Source organism: Lissotriton helveticus, chromosome 8 (genome assembly GCF_964261635.1).
Source record: "Lissotriton helveticus chromosome 8, aLisHel1.1, whole genome shotgun sequence".
In the NCBI taxonomy this organism is placed as follows: Eukaryota; Metazoa; Chordata; class Amphibia; order Caudata; family Salamandridae; genus Lissotriton; species Lissotriton helveticus.
The window spans coordinates 912257370-912279472 of record NC_136069.1 but is presented as its reverse complement, the minus strand read 5'-3'; the positions used below and the strand labels follow the sequence as shown (position 1 = coordinate 912279472).

Below are 22103 nucleotides of genomic sequence, written 5' to 3'. Positions count from 1 at the left end.
ATGTGTTGTATTTAAATGACTTGCATGTATTGATATTACAAATAACAATGGCTTTTATTTTTTGTAATAATTAATACTTAAATAAAAGTTATTGTAATTTATAATGGCAATAGCTTAAACTTTTGTAAATAACTTTTGTGAAGATTATGTTCAGTGTATGTTATTGAGACGAAAATCAGAAGTGAAATATTAACAACTTTTTGTTACATTTGTAATAAAGCTTGAAACATTGAGAGAACATATTTGAACCAGTTGTTGAATGGTTGCACAGATTGATGCTGTGGTGACGCTGAGTGATGTTGTGATGGCGAACGAGTGATGCTGTGGCGTTCAGTGATGCTGTGGTAGCGCATAGTGATGTTGTGGTGCCACTGAGTGATGCTGTGGTGGTGCTGAGTGATGCTGTGTGCTATGCTATGTTTTGTTTGGCTATCCTATGCTTTGATTTGTTATGCTGTGTTATGCTGTGTTTTGTTATGCTATGCTATGCTATGTTTTGTTATGCTATGTGCTATGCTTTGTAATGCTATGCTATGTTTTGTTATGATGTGTTATGTTTTGTTGTGTTTTATTATGCTATGCTTTGTTTTGCTATGCTATGCTATGTTTTGTTGTGTTTGGTATGCTATGCTGTGTTTTGCTATGCTATTATATGTTTTTTAAGCTAAGCTATGTTTTGTTGTGTTTTGCTATGTTTTGTTATGCTATGTGTTGTGTTTTGTTATCCTATATTTTGTTATGTTATGCTATGGTTTGTTATGCTAGGTTTTGTTTTCCTATCCTATGCTTTGTTTTGTTATGCTATGCTATGCTTAGTTTTGCTATACTATGCCTTGTTTTGTTATGCTATGTTTTGATGTGTTTTGTTATGCTATGCTATGTTATGTTGGGGTTTGCTATGCTATGCTTTGTTATGCTTTGCTATGTTTTGTTAGGCTATGTTTTGTTTTGCTATGCTATGTTTTGCTATGCTATGCTAGGCTTTGTTATGCTATGCTGGTGAGGGTGTGAGTGAGGGGGTGAGTGAGGGGTTGTGAGGTGTGGGTGAGGGTGGGTGAGGGTGGGTGAGGGGGTGTGAGGGTGGGTGAGAGGGGGTGTGAGGGTGGGTGAGGGTGGGTGAGGGTGGGTGAGGGTGTGCGAGGGTGTGCGAGGGTGTGCGAGGGTGAGGGGGTGTGAGGGTGAGTGGGGGTGAGAGGGTGTGGGGGTGTGAGGGTGTGGGGGTGAGAGGGGGTGTGAGTGTGAGGGTGTGTGAGGGTGAGAGGGTTTTGACTAAATAAAAGGGAGTGTTTCAGTTAAAATTAGGGGAATAGATAATACCTTACACGCCTCAAGATGGCCACCAAATATATGCCTCTGCAGGGTGAAACGAATAAGTAATGTTAGGATAGGTACTAGCCCACTCTAAGATGGCCGCCAGACATGCGCGGTGAGATCAACACCGTAGAGTGAATATGGCGGTTCTCTCTTGCGATCTTTTGCGACGAGATTTCTGACTATTACACTCTGTATAAAAAGAGAGCAGGGAGTGAACATGTCCACGCATTACGAAAAAAGAAGGGAACAATACATACTGCTACACAAAGGTAAGGCAATGGGATGAATGAGACCCCGCTTAAGACGGTGCATGTATAGCTAGGGACCGCTAGGTCCTCTCTATTTCCGGGTAGGAAGTAATTTGAGGGGAGCCAGGGGAAGAGAGACCCTGTAGGTAGACTTAAGGGACACACGGCCTGGGGGTAAGGAGTTTAACCGCCCAAAAGGATAAGCATAGAGTGGTCTGTCACATTAAAGAATGGCCTGGACTACGTGGAGAGGTCTAAGCGGTAGCGACATCTCCTGAGGCTCCAAGCGCTAAATATAGACATACAATAGGCAGCATTATGACGGGGGATAATGGTGAACAAATGAGTAACCCCCACTCTACATGTAGAGAGAGTAGCACAGTAGTGATACCTCCCGAGGCGCTGAGCGCTAAACACAGATATGCAATTGGCAATACTGTGAAGGGGAACTATGGTCAACAAACAAATGAGTAACCCCCGGTTTACATTGAAATGGGAGCGAGGTATTAACAACTCCCGAATTTTTGAGCCTCAAAGTATAGGCACAATATGCAATTATGTGAAGGGGGACAGTGGCTATTGAGCCATTAACCCCGCCATTTATTGAGTATTTGTTGAGCAATTCTGCTAACCGCGCAGAGGAAGTGAGGAATAACAACGGATGTGGCAAGGTAGAAAGATAGCAAGGGCAATGTAAAATAAACTTGATGATATAGGATTGCCCTTGTGTTTTTTTATAAAATCAACAGATCTAAAGCTTCTGGATAGCCCTGAATAGACATCAAAAGTCTACTACGGTGGGGAAATATGTAGGGATATCAATGACCCCCGGAGCGAACGTAGCAGGCATGATCTTTAACCATTTTTTTATTAAAGGTAAGTCAAAAGTAATCATCCAACCTGCATTAAAGAGTTTAGGGTAGTAACAAAATTTATAACGATGTCTAATAGCAAGTTGTAGCACAATAAATGCAATTACAATGACATCGTGCTATCCCCAACAACTGTTGTGACGTCAAGAATGGGAGTGGTGACCTCATAGAAAGCTGCCATGAGATTAGTTCTAACTCGTACAATGCCGATCTAGACGATGTTTGTGCCTTGACAACTGCTGCGATATGATCAATTATTGTCATGACTTCGTTGACACCTGTTGAATATTGTTAATTAGTGGGATCGTGCGATATTAAACTATTGTGATGCAATGAACTAGATGTTTTGGTGTCATCGATAGCTGTTGATCTATGAATAATTTCTGTTAGGGTGTCATTCATAGCCATGAGATAGAAGTATTGCGGCTATGATGCCAATGATGACTATTGCAATATAATAATCCACTGTTGTGATATAACAGATACACTTGTTGACATCATTATTTCTGGTCTGATGAGTTCATCCATAACTGTTGTGATATAATGAATTATGTATGTCATCCCTATCGGTTGTGATATGGGGTACTTTTATAATGCCTATGATATATGTCGCGATACTGTGAAGTAGTTCTATCAGTGCTATTGTGCAGTGGCGCCTCACTTTTACCGTGCCATTAAACACTCTTGCGATCTGAATGAAGGGTTGATGGAACGAAGCCACGGAAGGCTGTCGTGACGTCATTGGTGGCTGTGGTGATGCCACAAGAGCTGCCACGCGCGCCCATGTCTCGACAGAATCCTCCGCTCCACCCAGCCCTCATTATTAGTGGGTGCATCGGGGTGCGTGGGTGGCTCGGAGGCGGTCCCCGGGTTTCCTTTCTCGTGGCCCTGCCACTCTCGCCCGGCCTGAGAGCCGGAGGTCTGCGCTCGTCGGGCCACACCGCTTCCCTGGAAGTAAATATGCGGCCGGGGTCACCTGTGCAGCTCTCTCCTGCCCTCCCTAGCATGTCACAGCCTAGGGGGCCTTATCTTCATCCGAATGTGTGTGCGCTGTATTACCGGGTGTTGTGTAGCGCGCTGTGTGCTAAACACCTGAGCTCTTTGTACAGCGCCTATCCCCCCGCTGGGTTTCTCCGCGCTAGGATTCCAGGCTGATATCACTGTAGAGCAGTCTAGTGACCGTAGGATGGCCTCAAGGCGCTCCACGTTCTCGGGGTCGACACTAGTGTTTTGATATAAATTCGCGCAGTGGCTGACTGGCATATGATTTGCAAGACACAGGCCCGCGCGGCCAGTCCCTCGCCCCAACCCCCACCCGACTGCCAGCCTACCCAGCGACCTTCACGTGCCCAGCCTGCCCAGGGCGCCGTCGGAGGGCGCCCACATCCGCCCCGCTGTCTAAGGGACGCAATGAGATGCGCCCATGAAGCAGGTGGAGACACTGGGTACCAAACGTGCACCGATAGCCGCAAGGGCACTCCCGCCTAGGGTGAGGGGTCCTGGCACTCCGTACACCACCGAGTAATGGGCTGGGGTTGCTTTCTATACATTCCCGCTTTGGAAGGTAGACTACCAGGTACGTAGGGTAATTTACCCAGGATCACACAATGCAATAAAGCGCAGAAGATGGGGTTAGAACTCATATCTGCTGGAGGCACAGCGGAAGGTGTATTCCCCGGCGCTGGTCTCCCCGGGATGGCGGAAGCGTTTCATCGTGTGAGATTGTGAATGCTTACAATACATTAACATGCATGTGTGTTTCTGTGTCTACAGAGAGTGTGTGAATTAGTTGTAAGCGCACATCATTTGTGAGGATATTGTATGCCGTTCTATACATCTATTATGTGGACATATATGAATTAATTGTCTGTGAGCACACACTAAGTGAGTGTAGGTATGCATTACATGTATCTGTTTTCATGTAGCATGTGAAGAGCATGTCTGTTCACATCTGTTTGTCCGTACAGTTGTCTGTGTATATTTGATGATCTCTGTGCATGTAGTAATGGCTTTGTAAGTGTTGGTGGATGTGTGTGTTTGTTGTTGCCTGTGCACTGTGTAGTTGTGCTATTCTGTGTATATCTTTTACTGTATGGGCGTTACTTTGCATGTACTTTCCCTCTCTCTCTCTGTCTGCATACACACACGTCTCTGAGCGAGTACGTGATGAAACTCGCGCTTGTGTGTCTGTGATTGTGATGTCTCCGTGTATGTAACCGTTTGTGTGTATGAAGATGCAGGTGACTGTGCTTCTATCAGTGTGTCGCTTTGTATCAATGTGTAGCTTGGTGTTTCTGTATGATTGTGCTCATATCTCGAGTTTGTGTACTTGAATTTGTGTGGTGATTATGTGTTTATTGAATGTATTTGCAGTTCTATGTACATCTCAGAACTACAGAACACCAAAATAAAGACAAACTGCTGATGTCAACAATATACCATACAAAAAGACTACATAAATAATCTGAATGAAGGTGGGATGCACACCTTTTTTACTTATTTTTTAAAAGTCAATATTTAATTATCTTCTGTTTGTCCAAAGTTAATCATTCACGGCGTGCAATACTGGTTTTTGTGCCTCCCCCGGTGACACCTTTGAATCAATGAAGAAGGGTGGGGTAACACATGTCACCCCAAAACCAGTCGCAGCTGCCATCATTGCGCCTTCTGGCAAAAATTCCATCCATGTTTTTCCAGTTCCAAATCTTCCATAGTTTTAACCATAATATTCCACATTTTATCACATTTTCTGTATTACTCTGTCCTTTTACTTCACATTCAGGCTGTATGCTGCCATTTTCCAGATTTCAAATGCTTGAACCGTGCCCTCTGGACCTCATTTTCAAACATGATCAACGCAGTGGTTCGTCCAAAGCAATATTTGTTAAAAATCCAATGCATTTCGGGCACACAGCGCTATTGTGCATAGAAACTACCGACTCCCATTCCCCTCTCCATCTATACAACGTTCTCTATTCACCCTTCGCCATCAGAAACCACGTGTTATACCCCCATGTGTTTAAACATAACTGCCTCGGTTATTCTCTCAGCACACCTTCAGTGCTACACGAAATATTCGTGTTCTGATTGGCAAATCTATTTACCCATTAGTCCTCCTTACACGTACCTGCAGTGGACGCTAAAACCCATCCTCCCTTGTTTCTGATCCGGTGAAGTTAACCTCCTGTTACCCCTTCATTTAAAGCTCGTTCTCTATGCTGTGTGCGAATGATAAAATGTGGCTGGATAAGCACTGTTTATAAAATGTGGCTGGATAAGCTCTGTTCACAAAGGTAGAGTCTGCTAGTGTTGAGGCTACATGTTGTAGAAGAAAATCTGCACAATGATTATGTTGCACTAGCATTTAACTTTTTTAGATTAGAAAACGTGTAAGATTAATCTTAAATTAACGTAAGTGAATACACGATGTTTACCTTTTTTTATTATTGTGATTTATAGTGTTCCCTGACGAAGGGCAATGAGGTGCCCGAAATGCATTGGATTTTTAACAAATATTGCTTTGGACGAACCACTGCGTTGATCATGTTTGAAAATGAGGTCCGGAGGGCACGGTTCAAGCATTTGAAATCTGGAAACTGGCAGCATACAGCCTGAATGTGAAGTAAAAGGACAGAGTAATACAGAAAATGTGATAAAATGTGGAATATTATGGTTAAAACTATGGAAGATTTGGAACTGGAAAAACATGGATGGAATTTTTGCCAGAAGGCGCAATGATGGCAGCTGCGACTGGTTTTGGGGTGACATGTGTTACCCCACCCTTTTACATAAATAATCTGACATGTTAAGTAATATAAAAAACAGTCACCTTATCCAGCAATTGAGAGCTGAGTGGCGTGATCATATTAACTCCATTCCTGGAATACCTGAGGCTGACCCTTGTGGGCGGTGTTAGGTGCATGCTAATATGTTTCATGGCATGCTGTAGTGCTTGCCTCGACTTTGCAGTTACATTGTGTGTCTTAATTGCTGCCTATATTTTCACAGTCTGCTGCACTTGCACGTCTCACTGCCCATGTTTGGTCTATCTGTGTGCGTCTCTGCTTCAATGCATGCTATCCTATGTTTTTGCATAGTGCAACGACTCCCACTTAATTAGCATCCCAGCACTTTGTGTAGACGTTGGTCTCCAGTTGTGCTTCGCCCAGCAGAGGATTGTCACTGGGAGAGTTCATTCCTGAACCACATTGGTGTGGGTGGGTGGTTGGTCTCACATTTGCGAGAGATTAAGCTAATGGCAATGTAAAGGACAATGCCATTATTTATCTGTTTTAAAAACCAACACATAAATGCAAAATTTGTCATTTACAATACCAATAGCTCTAACTTTTCCAAAGGCGAAACCATTGCATTGTAAATGCTTGTTACTAAAAGTTCCAAATCGATCATATATGGCAATTGGATCAAATAGATGTCCATACAGACAATAATGACTTTTTTAAACTGGGGTTCTGGTGCGTTTAACGTTTTTTGTTTGCTTTGTATTGTATTATTTGGTATAAAGATATTGGAATGTATAATTTGTGAAAAATGTTTTTATATATTGACTGTACACACTTTCGGGATATTTCCGAGATTTTAACCAACTGAGGAAAAAGATCATTTACATTAATAAAACAGTGTAAGTATTACATTTCAGTCTGAGAGTATACTTGGAATCTGGATCTGCATTTTCAGTATAGAGGTGTGAAATAGTTGTATTGTGAGGCTACTGAGGAGATTATGTGAAGTGACTGTGTGGAAGTATGTAAGATTTTCTTCCAGGGATGTTCCAATTTGCTTAGTTGTCTAAAGAACCCTGTTCCCTGAAACAATTTGGGTTACCTCTCTTTTGTTTAATTACTATTGAACCCTTCTTTTATCATTTTAGGAATAACGATCGGATTACGGGGATATGCTTTGACAACTGTACGGTCAAAATAACGGCCTACGCTGCCGATGTCTTAGTGATATCTGAAAATATGGAAATCGCCATACCGGCTCTAATGTCTTCAATAGCAGACTTCGCCAGAATCTCTAGCTACAAATTGAATAAAGATAAGACAGAAGTGAAACTTTTGAACAACATTGGTGACAAAGACATTATTGGTGACTCAGGCTTACTTTGGCAATCTAAATGCTTCAAGTACCTGGGCCTGGACTTTGAGAAAGATCTGATCACCACCTTAAAAACTAATGAGAACTCCCTTCACAAAAAGATATCTACACTGCTGGATGGGTTGTCCTCGAAATTCTTATCCTGGTGGGGAAAAGCAGAGACATTGAAAGTCTGGACACACCGTCTCCAAAGTATATAAACTTCTTTCTCCTAACTCCCGAAAATCGCACAGGAAATGTGAGGTGAAATGGGAAAATTAACTCAATTTCAATAATATCCCATTTGATTGGGAAAAGATTCACTTGACTCCATTCTCTAACAAAATATCGCCTATACTTTCACAGACCAAGATCATGTTGATAAATAGGTCGTCTGGACACCCGAGAACATTTTTAAGCTTAAACTCAGTGATAGCCCCACATGCTGGAACTGTAAATCTCACGTAGGCAACTTTGCCCACATGCTCTTTTATTGCCCTTCCTTACAATCCTACTGGGACAAGATCTACAATTATATACACAAAACCTTTAATATCTTACCTCCAAGAGATTTCTCCTATCTTTTACTAGGGATATTGGACCCTCAACTTGTAAACCTGCAGGATCGTCATTTGATGAACCTCATGCTCACTCTAGCATGTAAAGTCATTCTAAGCAAATGGAAAAATGCTGGTGAAATCTCTTTTAGAATGTGGCAGGAATGGCTATACTCTTTGAGAGGTGCCGATAATGAATCTCTCCATACCTCTCCATGGCGTAAATCACACAGGAAACTGTGGAAATCCCTTGATGCATCGTCTTCATTTTATGACCCTCCATAAGTTCAAAAACATTCTTATGTCTAGAATGCCTTTTACTCCTTGCATCAGTGGAACATTTGCTTATGCCCTGCGATATGGTTGATCTGATCATTTATGTACTATCAAGCATGCGCTCTGCTACGAAGGTTTTATTTGGCACTTGAGCACAGTCATTATTTGTTGCAGTTATTATTGTTGTCGTTATTATCATTTATTATTATTAGTATCATTATCATTTTTAGCATTTTTATGATTAGTACTGTCATAATCTTATTATTATCCCATTGTTTGTATTATTGTTTGTCTTTAATAAAAACAATTTGAAATCAAAAAAATTAATTATGTCATAAATGATGTCATAGAGCAAGTCATGAGTGATATCATAAGTGAGGTCATAAGCACTGCGTGGCATTGCAGAGGGGCAAGTTATAGCTAGTTACAAACCATAACTGGTTAATTTCTATGTTTTTGTTTTTTTTAAATCAAAATGTTAATGTTGTCGCTGGCAACATGACCCAAGCATAATGTTCCTTTAACCCCTTGTTTGCTTATGCGTCATGAGGCACAGTGGAGCTGTGCTCATGACGAGCTGAGCTCGTCATAAAAGCCGCGGACGGCCTACGGGGGGCTAATTCCCCGCCTGTGCGGGCGATCTACGGGAGTGGGCGGAGTCATGACAAGCTCAGCTCGTCATAAGCACAGCTCCACTGTGCAGCATGACGAGCTGGGCTCGTCACGAGCACCGTGGCGCTGTGCGCGGCCCCTTCCCCATCCGGCACCGTGGGGGAATTAGCCCCGCGTGGAAGGGTTAACCTTTGTTTTTTCAGTGAATTTCCAAGGATTATAAAAAATAAAAAAAAGGATCCTCTTTAAACCCAACTATAATGTTACTTTAACCTGCGGCCAGGCCCTACAGCCAACACACCCCCATGCAGCCAACCCCACTCTGCACATGGCCTTCGACAGTGGGCAGTGGGGGGGGGGGTGGCGGGGTGTTAGCCATAGGGATGGACCCTGGGGCCAAAATGTTTCTTTTTATTTAAGGGGAGGGGTGACTGTGCAGCCCCCTTCCCCAAGCTGGTATCGGCCCTAGGGACTCGGGCCACCTATTTAAGTAAAGGGGAGGAGGCCCATGTTGCGCCCCCTCCCCAAGCCTGGTTAGGTTCTGGGGACCACATATCCCAGGGCCACTCCTAAATAAAACGGAGTGGGCGCACATGGTTTACCCCCTCACCCCCCCAGAGCCTGTGAGGCTAGTGCAGGATTAACTGTGAATATACATACTGATAGCCAATATGCGTTTAGCGCTGCACATAACTTTGGCAGGCTCTGGACAGAAATAGGATTCCTCACATCTCAAGGAACAAAAATACAGCATGGTCCACTTATTGTAAATTTGGTTAATGCTTTAATCGCTGCCAAAACGGGTAACCATTGTCAAATGTAACTCACACAAAAAAAAAATAACAGATGCTGCAGGTAAGGGAAATGCCTTTGCTGATGAAACGGCGAGACAAACAACACAGAATGGTATGTCATTAACATATGTTTCCCATCAAATGTTTATTGAATAGAAGGAAAGTACATATGACTTAGTGATATGGGCATTGCAGATTTGCAAAAACAATCAACTAAAGAAGCTACAAAAATGGCAACAATATGGTACTCTGATAAATGAGTGCTGTAAAGATCAACATTGTTATCAATTCATACTACCTGCCAAACTTGTATCCTATAGCATTGATAATGCACGGCCCTTCCCACTTGGCAAGAGATGGCATTGAAAACAGCATGAAATGGTTTTCGGAAAATGCTAATATATGGAAATTTGCAGCAAAATATGTAAAAATTGCATGATATGCACACAATGTAATGCTGGTAAAGGAATTCCTACCTCTACAGGACATTTTGCACTTTGAGGCACCCTTAGAACATTTGCAGATGGACTTTATTGAGTTGCCTCCTACAAATAGTTCCACAGTCAGATGGTGTCCAAGTCCTCTAGCCACGTTTTTATGAGTTTGTGGCTAGAAAGATGATGTAGGTGGAGCATACTGGTTTGTGATTAATGGGATTTGAATTTTGAATTTAAAAACACTTCTAAAGCGCACGTACACTGAGTCAGTTTCATGGCGCTGGTAAGGTCCCTAAAAGAAAACAAAAGAAAAGAGAGCTAGGTGCCAAAAGCCTGCTGAAATAATAATGTTTTTAGTGACCTCCGAAACTCCATATAGGAGGAGGAGAGTCTTAACGGTAGGGGGAGGCCATTCCAAAAGGAAGGCGCAAGTACAGCAAACTTCTGCCCCCCCGCCCGCTTCTTTTTAAATCGAGGCGTGGTTAGTAAGGCCAAGCTCGAAGAACGAAGGTCTCTAGTAGGGACATAGGGGGAGATTGCCGAATTGATAAAAGCAGGGGCAGTACCCGCTTTTGCTTGGAAAGTTAAACATCCTAATTTAAACTTGGCTCGCTGTTTTATAGGGAGCCAATGAAGGCTCTTGAGTAGTGGGGTCGAGTGGTGGGACCTTGATAGTCCAAAAACCAGTCGGGCAGCCTGGTTCTATATCAGCTGCAGCCGCTGCACAGCATAGGCCGGGGCTCCATTATAAATAATATTGCCATAGTCAATCTTTGACAGGACCATGGCCATTAAAATAAGTTTTAAAGCTGAAACAGAAAAAAACCTAGCAACCTTCCTAATCACTCGGAGTGTAAAAAAAACACCGAATTAATATGTGAATGGAGTGTTAATTGATTGTTAAGCATAATCCCAAGTGTTTTAACTGAACAGGAAGGAGAAGGGGGGGGGACCAAGTGAAGGGGGCCAAAAAGAAGGAGACCAGGGGTTGGCAGCACCGCCCGTCATCACCAATTCTGTTTTTTCCGGATTAAGTTTTAACTGATTGATGTTCATCCAGTCTCGGATGAATAGCATGACAGACTGGAAACTGCCAACTCCTGAGGGAGAGGAAAGATCAAAGATGAGTTGTAGGTCATCTGCATAATTGTATTGTATTGTATGTTAGCGAACATGGTGCAGAGTCAAGTAGAAACTCTGAAACAGGTGAGGCAGCAGGTTTAAATTGTTTATTGGCACTTATCAGGGGTCAGTGTAGTCTTGGACTGATATGGGCATCAGGGTCTCTATTCCTCAAATCAGTGGCAAGTCTTGTGTCAGCTTGTCATACTTTCCAATGACGATTAATTAAGCCCTTTCTCAGCCAGTTACCACTCTCTAAGTCTTTCAAATCAGAAGCAAAGAATCATGGGTTGGATATAAATAGGGACTTTTTCAAATGCCACTTCTTAGCATTTTGGCTCTTACTACAGGTTACAAGTCCTATTTAGCACAGAAAGGAAGGAGAAGTAACGAAACATAGGCGACTTTCCCAACCACTATGATGTTCCAAAGTGGGCATAACTTATGGGGCCACAGTTTGTCCGTTGGGAAAAACTAGCCCAAAGAAAATAGTTGAATAGCTTTAGAGCTTATTATTTGCTCAAAAGATAATGCTGAGTTTTTGTGTGTCGTTTTGTGACACCTTAAGGTCGCCTCAAAGTGCTGAGAGACACAGAGAGGAGAGAAGGAACAGAGGTACTCAGGAGAAAGAAGATGAAGGAAATCAGAAAAGAGCTTTGCGGATATTATAGCTATACAAAATAAAAATAAAAGCTATAATATAAAAACAAAAGTTGTCATACCTGATGATTAATACAAATGGGGGTGCGCCAGGCAATGAAGTTCAATAGACTGTAGGTAGTATCAAAAAATATTTTATTTGTAATTTCATACAGAATTTCTGTGGTAAGCAACGCTCAGCCAACGCGTTTCATTCCCTCTAGGGGAACTTCATAAGGGCCTATAAATTCTTCTATTAGTATTCAACAGTGAACTGTAGTTTCGAAAATGTTCTCCAGTGTATTGCGCTGGGAGCCCCTGGAGTTCTTACAGGTATAATAAGGCCTGCATGTTGCGACCGCAAAAAGCGTCAGTTCGGTCAGACTTAGAGTCTGAAATTTTGGACATATTCATACCTGATGATTAAACCTTTGAAACCGGCCAAGGTTAAGACAGATCATGCATTCCATATCTGGGCCTTTTTCACAATAACAAATGTTTTTTTTTAACTTTGCTAGCAGAAGTTAACAAAACATTAGTGTTCAATGAAACAAGAATATTGTAGATTTGTAACATCTGAGCCGATAGATAAGGTAACATTTACACCAAACAAAGTCCAACACAATCAATCAGGACTTATCAAGGGCGGCTAATCACCAAATAGGGTATGCAGGCGCTTGCAGATCCCAGAGGCTTATTCGAACAGCCAGGTCTTGAGGGCCATTTGCAATTCCGTAAGTGAGGTGATAGTCCGGAGGTGCGTGGAGAGGCTGTATGTAAATGTAAATGTAAATGTATGTGCCTTGTAAAGCGCGCTGCTGCCCTGAGGCGTCGTGGCGCTGTAGACCGCTGGGGAACCCGTCCTGGCTATCCATGTGAGATGGTCTCTACTGGGTATCTCCAAGGTGAAACCAGGCATCCCCGGCGAATGTGGGGGGCCGTTGTAGAGATGAGGCAAGCTAATGCCCAGAGTTGCCGAGTGTGATCCCTGGTTAGAGTAGGCACCGAGGCGAGAATTACCGAGTCCGCTGACCCTGGTCCACGACCCTGCCGCGTCGGGAATTGAACCCTGGTCCCGGGCCGTTCTCTGCTTCCGGGTCTGCCGCCTCTAACCAGTGAGCCACACCACTCCATCCACCTTAGGCTTATATAATTTACATTTAACAAGGGAGTGAAGCCCCTCTACTTTGCTTAGGCGTTAACCATCCCCATTTCCTTATCTGGACATAGAGCAGGACTATTAATTTTGGCAGAGATGGCCAGTTTCTGGGATGCCTCCTCCAGGCTCATTAAACGAATATGTCTACACATTTCAGTTAAAACAAACACAATGGCTCCAAGATGGAACAGCAGGCTTGATAACGTAAGTTTTAATTTTGCTTGTGTGCTTGTGTTACAACCATTCCATACCTCAAACAGTGCCCTGGAAGATGGCTGATAATGAGGCTGTCAAGAGGTTACTTTTCCAGAAAGGTCTTGCATTTGTTTTGGAACAAGCGTACTAAAATAGAACAATGGCATTTTCTAATTATCCTAAACTCTCTAAAGGACACATCAGAAAGTAAAACAAGCCCATAAAACCAACTTCTCAGCAATAATACTAAAACTGTTAATCACACAAGTAAGGCAATGAGCAAGTAAAAGACAGACTACTTTAAGACATTTTAAATGTTATATTTATATGCATGTGCCTATGGGTTTGCTCAAACAAAGCAGCATTGTGAACACTTTCTGTTTTGCCTACACCAAGCTTGTCAAATAAAAGGATATATGCAATTTATACAATTACAGGTGGTTAATTGTGTTACAGGGATGTTTTTTCACCTAAGGGTTCTGAGGGACATCAACTAGACAATAACCTCAAGCAGGAAGTGTGAACCTCTACTTCCTAGGAGACAGTAACTTTGATCATCAAAAGATTGCTTGCATTTCTCAATAAGACAGTTGTATTTCAAATTCCTAAACAATAGAAAAACATAATTGCAATGTTATATGTACATCAATTTGCAAGTAAGAAAGTGATCCCAAATGACGCAATGATGCAGTGCAAGTGAAATAAGTTAGTGTAAAGTAAGTTAGTGCTATACAATCTATATACATAAAATAGTGACTCACCCAGGATGCACAAGTGGTTGGTGCACACTTTGACAGAGTGAAATGCTCCAGAATCAAATAAAAATAGTACACTATTATTGTATCATATCAACATTTCAACCTCAAGCATACAATTTAGACAGGGTCATCATCAGGACGTGGGTTTGGGAAGCACCTGCCCAATGTATAGGATGAATGCAGAGATATTTCAAAGCGCTACTGGCGCATAAGATGCTTCAGAAGGGTACTGACACATGGGACAACTCAAGAGTGGCTGTGAGTAGAGCCTAATCCATGTTGTGGTCCCCAGTTAGAACATGTTTGCAACAGTGTGGGATTCCGAGTTGGAGCCATGTAGTATGCAGTAGATAGCGCACTGCGGTTAGGTTTCTCAACAAGAGAAAATGGGAAACAGGCAACCTGTGGTAAGTAGTTGCCTCAAAGCGCTGTGCTGATCGTCCCAAACTGTGGAACCTCAAATGAGGGCAACGATAAATCAAACCATCTAGGGCGAATGTAGCCATTTGAAATTAATAAAGTGTATCAAATACACAAGAGCGACGCTCGAGTGGTCTATTTTGTTTATACCTGTTTATTATGCTTTTTCAACAAATGTTTCTTTGTTCTTGCAACATCATAATGTACAACATTGGTGTATCAGCACAAGTTCACAGTACATCCACACACAATGCATAACAAACCCAATTGTGTGTGATATTCAACTGACGTAAATAAGAACAAGCAAAACTAGAACTGTCCACTTTCTCTCCTGGTTTAATAGTCAGTTTGGTGATGCTTGCCCACATGTGTCTCGGTATGCTAAGTATACGGGCTAAAGAGCAGTGGATTCTGCTTCGTGCATGTAGTTGCGCTGTGCCTGTCTAGTGGGTGAGGTCTGCTCTAGGGTTGAGAAGGCTGTGAGTTTGTCACTCCCAACGTTCTCAAATGGGGTGGCGCCGGAGCCCCAGTCTTTCCCCTAGTACTAGTGTGTGGTGCTACCTGGTGGCTCACCAGCACATATCGGATCTCCACCTCCCTATTGCAGGGGGTAATGTTGCCTATTAGTACCTTTTAGCAAGAACTAGGGCCAGGTCCACAAATATTGCACCCAGACTGTTATCCTCCTTTCTAGGATATAAGCCTATTATACACATGTCTGGAGTGGGACGCAAACCTGCAAGTACCACTCTGTTAAGAGTTGCTGTCACTTGTTCCCAGTAGTGTTGCAAGGCCACGTACTGCCACACCAAATGAAGAAAATCATCATCTAGTTCCCACGCAATGCGGGCATGCATTCTTAACAGTCGGCATGTGATTCAGTCACCTGGGAGCGAGTTTGGTGGAGTAAAGATATTAAACTGCAAGTATTTTAGCCAAGCATTTCTAGTTACTCTCTGTGTGTGGCTGGTGACTGTCACATTCTTTTCCTGTAAGAGTCTGTCCAGGGTAATGGCCCCATCTGTCTCTAACTGCCGGTAGTTAGGGTCCAGTCATGTGTGTTAAGAATTTGTAAAACCAGGAGACCAACTGTATGCACCCCCCACCCATTATGAATAAGAATGGTGTGTCTGTGACTCGTCATCCTCCCCCTCCCCACTCTTCGGACCCTGACCCTCCTTCGGATCACAGCATACGTAAGGATATGTGCTTCTGGGAGCTGTAAGCTTGCCACCATTTCATCCGGCTTGAGTAAATTCCTATCAAATGTAAGGGGGGCATGGCTTGCTAGGACAAGATGGCGGACGCATCCTAACGAGGCTCTGCTATTCATCCCTCTTATCTGGTATTTATCTGGCTGCGATGTGGCATCCACGACTCGTGGGTCTCGCTTTAATGCCCTATTGACTCTCTCTTAAATGAGTCACTCCCGAAGCAGAAGTGGCCAGTGCACCGCCATAGCGGAATTGCGGCCAAGCGGAAGATGTGTGCGGTGGATATCCCGGCCATCGGCTGTGAGGATGTCAGGCTGACCTGACATACTGCCCGGAGCCCACAGACCAGAGGGGTGGTGGGTAAGGTAGGAGAGACCTAAAGCGATTTGCGCGGCGGCAGGACGCAGGCCCTGACACTAAGACCATGCAGCTGGCCCTGTGCGCTGTTGGTGCCCTGGGCGCACTGGAAGTGAGGCCCGAATTGCCTGCTGTGGTGACACTGCTTCCCTCCCCCGCTTACCGCAACACACCCTTGCCCAACTACCAAGCCCCCGAAAACTTAACTTTATTGGGCTGCCGTGAGCGTCCAAGACACCTGAAGACTGACAATGCTTAACACCAAAAGCACTTGTGTGGCCTTTCGAGAGGCCCAGGATCTTTCACACTTGCCCGGTTCGCTGGCCCTGGAGGCAGTTTCTCACACAAGTGCCTGCTGACACACTGCTCCCCAGTCTGCTGGGGGTAATTCTATGGAGACATGGTGGGGGGGAAGACTCACTTGGATACTGTACACTTTACAGAGGAAATGCATGCAGTGTCACATGGCACATCAAAAAGAACTATTGATGGACAGAATGCGGAACAATGTCATACATTCACCCCAGTACAGAGATCTGGGCCTAAATCCATAGTTTTTTTGCTCACCATGCCATTCCAGTTTGGACCCAGCCATGTGCAAATCAGTCTTGACCCTGCGCCCAATGGGAACAGTCCAGCCCGAACTGCCAGGCCAGGTCCTCCCTGGACTGGAAACAAGCATCCTCACTCTGCCACTGGATTCAAAATAGCCTGGCTGATGAGGGCTATGAACCCGAAACCAGTCCCAGGATGCTTGTTTCCGGTCCAGGGAAGACATGGCTTGGCAGTTCAGGCTGGACTGTTCCCATGAGGCACAGGGTCAGACTGATTTGCATATGGCCATGTGTGAACTGGGGTGGTGGAGTGAGCTAAAGAATGATGATGGATTAAACCCAGATCAGTTGACTGGGGGTGAGTGTTTGATTTTCTCAAACGCTCCGTCCATCTTCCCCTTTGATATTGCTGATAAGGATAAAGGCAGTCGCAGCACCACTCACTCCTCATCTCCACTGGGGGTGCTCCGTGGCTATTCACAGACCTGGCGGAAGCTGTCCATTTCCTCACCCACTGCTCTGTTTGTGAACAATTAACTGATACAAGTGGCGCACATGCATACATGCAGAGAGCACCCTTCAAAGTGAGGTACTGACGAGGGTGATGAGGCAAGCGGTTCACTGCTTCTACTGGGTGTGAGATGAGAATACCCTGTACTGCCCTCCTACCACAGACCTTCTGATCCCAGCATTAACTTCTACTTCACAGCTGCGAGCTGAAACACCCTAGGCTGCACGTTCTGCGATACCCTGGGACCATGTAACGGCATTTGCAAGCAGGCCAAGTTTTCTGCTCACCCAGTGAGGATAACAACCCACAATCTCTCTGACATTGCAGTGACGTCTGGCTGATGCATGGCACTTGCAACTCCGGCACAAAGTAAATGATCATTTAGGTTTCCATATGCACCCTAGAGGCGGTTCAAGGGCACTATTGGAATGGAAACACTTAGCGGCTAACCCCATAGCTGGTCTCAGCGAGGGGTATGTGCCCTAGATGCGAAGCCTTGACCGAATCTGGGAACTGGTACCGGACATATTGCCTTGAGCCCGGGACTGCAGCTGACGGCCTCTTGGTCACCACCATATACCATGGACCCTCTCCTTTTGGTGTCTGTATATGATACAGGGGGGATTTGTGGGGCATCGTTCATGCTATGTGAAGACTGGACATCGTATGCTGCCAACCTCCCATGAGGACTCTTGAGCTGCTTGTGCTGCAGTGTTGGGGTAGGTTTATAACACCTGCAAGCAGGCCCTTGCCAGACTGATCTCCTTTGCAGTACCAACCACTCTGATGTCAAAGTTAGCTGCAAAGGGCCGACTGCGGAACACCAACTCAGGATCCTCCTTGCACTCCTCTTTAGTCACAGGCACCAACTCGCCTGGCAACACTAAACAGCCCCCCTACTAGAGAAAAGTTAGATGTGATAAGCAGCCATTGAAATATCACGGACATCATTGCGCTCCAAAATCAATATGGTAGCGGACTGCACACTACTACAAGCAGACCCCTGCAAACTTGTGGACCAGGAGGACTCTATGGAGTGGTCTCTTTCAGAGATCCAGTCAACTACTAAGCAAATGGAACTGCAACTAGGCTAGAGTCAAGAGTGAAGGTTGCAGAGGGCTGCTCTAGGTGAAACAATGTTCGTCTCATTAACCTTCCTAAGGGAGCGGAGGGAGAAGATGTCATATTATACTTTGAGCAATAGTTCAAGGAACTGTTGCTGGAGTCATCCCTGTCACGCTATTTAACCATTGAGAGAGAACAATATGTCGCTGCTCGAAAACCTGTTCCCAGCGCTGGCCCCAGACCATTTATTTGTAGATTGTTACATTACCGCAACAGACTTCATACTGAGAGAAACTCTGAAATTACCAGACATCAGAGTGAAGAATGCCAGAATAATGTTCTTCCCGGACTTCACTGTGATGGTACATCGCCAACGCAGCTCCTTCCTAGCCATGAAAGTGCATCCAGGAAAGACAAGATTTTTTAACTCTCCACAGGATGCCTGGGACTAGCGTGAGACTTTCGGCCTGGTCTCTGCCCCGGAGACACAGTGGTCCAGGAATGCAATAGCATCAGGGATTTGAGGAGAGTTCATCGCTGGGGATGAAAGCATCACTCACCTGGCCCCACAGCTGTGCCCAATCTGGAGCAAATTATAACGGAACATCGCCATGCTATCCAAGAAGCAAAGTGGATTCAAGACTACACCATAGGCACTGATCAGGATAATGTGTCTGCACGGTCCTCAGGGGACAAGACTACCTCTATTGCGGGGCCGTCCGAGACGGAGCCGGTGCCACTGCCTATAGTCACCCCGCAGATGTCAGCATGTATAATATCATTCACCCACTGTTTATGAACCAGTCATGCCTTTTGTCATTGCCTGTAGGCGACATGTTCTTGAAAGTTTTCTCTGTTGATAAGTACCTAACCCTTGCTTTGAATAAGTATAAAGTTGTCTCTGATTAGGAGTTACATAACCTGTTTGCTACGATGACGGGTTACACACTTTATGCATACGCACATGCGCATTTTGTACCATATCGGAGGCATACTGTTGAGAGGCACCTACAGAGCTTCCCGCGCCCACTTCACTGTTTGGGTATGTCCTCTGCTTAGTCTGCAAATTTTAACTCCTCCCTCCCTGTAATCTTTGGTTTACTACCTTTGACGTAGTTCAAACACAAGTTTGGGAAGCTTTATTCTGGGGTCTGTTCTTTGGGCATTATGGAACAGCTATGTTGGTTCATGGTTAAGTTTAATTGCGCCTTAGTCCTGTACTACTTGATTACTGTTGAATCCTGGCCCTGCTTCTACACAAGAGATCCAACACTCTCCTACATACAATCACCTGTTACACTCTTACCCAGCTACACAATGACCCACCTTAACATTATAACGTGGAATGTGCGAGATAGGAGTATACAGTGCATCGACGAGAAAGAGTGCCAATCTCAAATGCTGTGCGGCTCATATAGCGCTGCTACAGGAGTCACATTTACCACTGTCTGAAGCGACTAGATTACAGCGCAAATGGAGAGGGCAGGTCTGTGCCACAAATTTCTCTTCTTGTGCCTGCGGAGTTTTAATGAGGATTATGCACAGAACTCCTTTCCAAGCTGAGGAGGTCGAGACTATGGAGAGGGCCGTTATAACTTCATCAAAAGCAGTCATGATGGCAGACTTGTACTGGGGAACATGTAGGCCCCTAATAGTGACCAGGCTGTCTTCCTACAGATGACCTCGCATACCAAGTGGTGCAGACTTCGTTGATACTCAATTTCAATAGCATATTAGACACTAATTTAGAATGCTCCTTCCCTCCCCTTCCATGTACAACCATCATCACAAATGCATCAGCACTCCAGGAATTATCAAGCCATTGGCCATTAGCATCTCACTGATGTCTCGCGGACACGTTATTCCTCCACCAGGGTGTATTCCTTTTATTCCCACCCACCAAAACTAGATGTCAGGATAGACTGATTCATTTGCACCCTTAACTTACTACGCTCTGTTACACATAGCGTTGAGACACCTATGGGTATTTGCGCACTTTATAAGTTGTTTTAACATAACATAATGCACACACAGACCATCTGGGGCGCACCCACTTCGATCATAACCCTAAATACCTACATCTCACTTGGGACATACCGGGACATCCCCCCAGCCCGTTCCCTGTCTGGCACCTGCAACCCAGCATGTTGGTGAACCTTCCCTTCTGAGCATCTCTCAGTAATGCTATAGAGGACTACTTTGAGCGGAACAATGACACAGCTTCCTCCAGTTTACTGGAACAGGATGCATTAAAAATGACACTTCAGGGCCATTGCCTGGGGTTGGGATTTGGTATGTGGAAGCAAGTGGAGGATAAACTGTCTCAGACAGAACGTGACCTCCTCGCACTTGAAACACAGTTGATAGGTATGCAGTGCATGCACGCTGCTTAGGCGAGACCTAAAAAAGGGGGCACAACGATGCAGCCATGTCATTTAGCAGGCAATTGCATGCCATATTATGCATGCACACCTACAAAATGGCACAAGAGATTTTTATTTTTATTTACCAATTGGAGACAGATCCGTAAATAAACAGATAGTAGCAGGGAAAAATCACCTTTAAGGCATAAAGGCAAGCAGCAATTTAGTGCCTGATCCTCTGCAAACAAAATTAATTAATAAAAAAAAAATAAGACCGCAGGTGGGGACAGAGGGGTCCGCAACGGGGAGCAGGTGTCAGTAATGGACAGCAGTAGGTTGGGAGTCTCGGCAACGGGGTGCTGAGGGGACAGCAAAGGAGAATTGGAGGAGACTACATGGGGCAGCGTGAGGGTTTGAGGAGGAAGCAGCACTTGATCGAGAAGCTTGAGAGAAAGGAACACTGAAGAGAAGCACATATGGGTGAGTTCAGCACAAAGTGGAGGAGAAGTACACAGCAAAAGAGAGCAAAACTTAGCGGGGTGGGAGAAAGATGTGCTCAAGGGACACAGCTGGAAAACAGATGCACTCACATGGGATGTTTAACCAAAAAGAAAACCGTAATGCCTGAAAACTAAGAAGTAGATGGACCGAGGTAATGAGGTTATGCTCCAGTGGGGAAAAGGGAGACGAACAAAAGAAGAAGGAAGGCCCACACAAGCGAACAATGAAAAAGGAAGAAAATGAGAGTGATAAAACCAGCCAATAGTAAGCAATAAGAGGGCTCCAAGCCCACACGAAGATGGCAATCGGTCTATTCGCAACCATCTGGCAGGCAAAACCTAATGAAGCATTTGGCAGTAATTTTGTTTGGAACCTTGATGCAGTAATTTCATGATCTAACTTTCAATATTCAATCGATCATGATGTCTTGTGCTACCAATTACTGAGAACTTCTTGCCACTTGATGCTTGCCATCTACCACCCCAAAAGTTATGACACAAAGCAGATTACTCTCAAATCATACTTAACCCTTTCCTAATCATCGTCAGGAAAGGCGGATGCTGCACAACATTGCTACTATTTACCAAGCTGAAATAACAATATAGAGTTAATACGCAATGAAAAGTACAGAAATACTTAGAAGCAGAGCAATTTGTCACAGCTATCAAATGTATTTATGTATATCTGGTATGCGAATCACCGAGCAAGGAGTAGAACAATGTATTAAATGCTTCTGAAAATTGAAGAAGCTGCAAATCGCCAGACCACAATTGCCTCCGTAATGACCTTGTGCTGTCAGATGACCAAACGATCAGCGCGCTTCAGAAAAGCAAGCGCAGCGCAAGCATGAATGTGCTCTAGTAAATAAACGTGCCAATACTTCATTGCATTCCTGACCCCAAAGCAATATGGCCACTCACCGTCACAGTGTCCATCGGAAACAAAGTAAACTTTCCTTTCACTGGGGGGATTAAAGATGGCCGTCGATGAGCATATCACACACAGTAAAACACCAGCAAGCTCATCATAGGCTCATAC

General features: G+C 44.3%; 1 protein-coding gene across 1 annotated transcript in view; it reads right to left on the bottom strand.

Annotated features, from left to right (window-relative positions):
• The window catches only part of DCBLD2 (discoidin, CUB and LCCL domain containing 2), a 526471-nt gene that overhangs the window by 410614 nt on the left and 93754 nt on the right, over nt 1–22103 (bottom strand). The window lies entirely within an intron of this gene.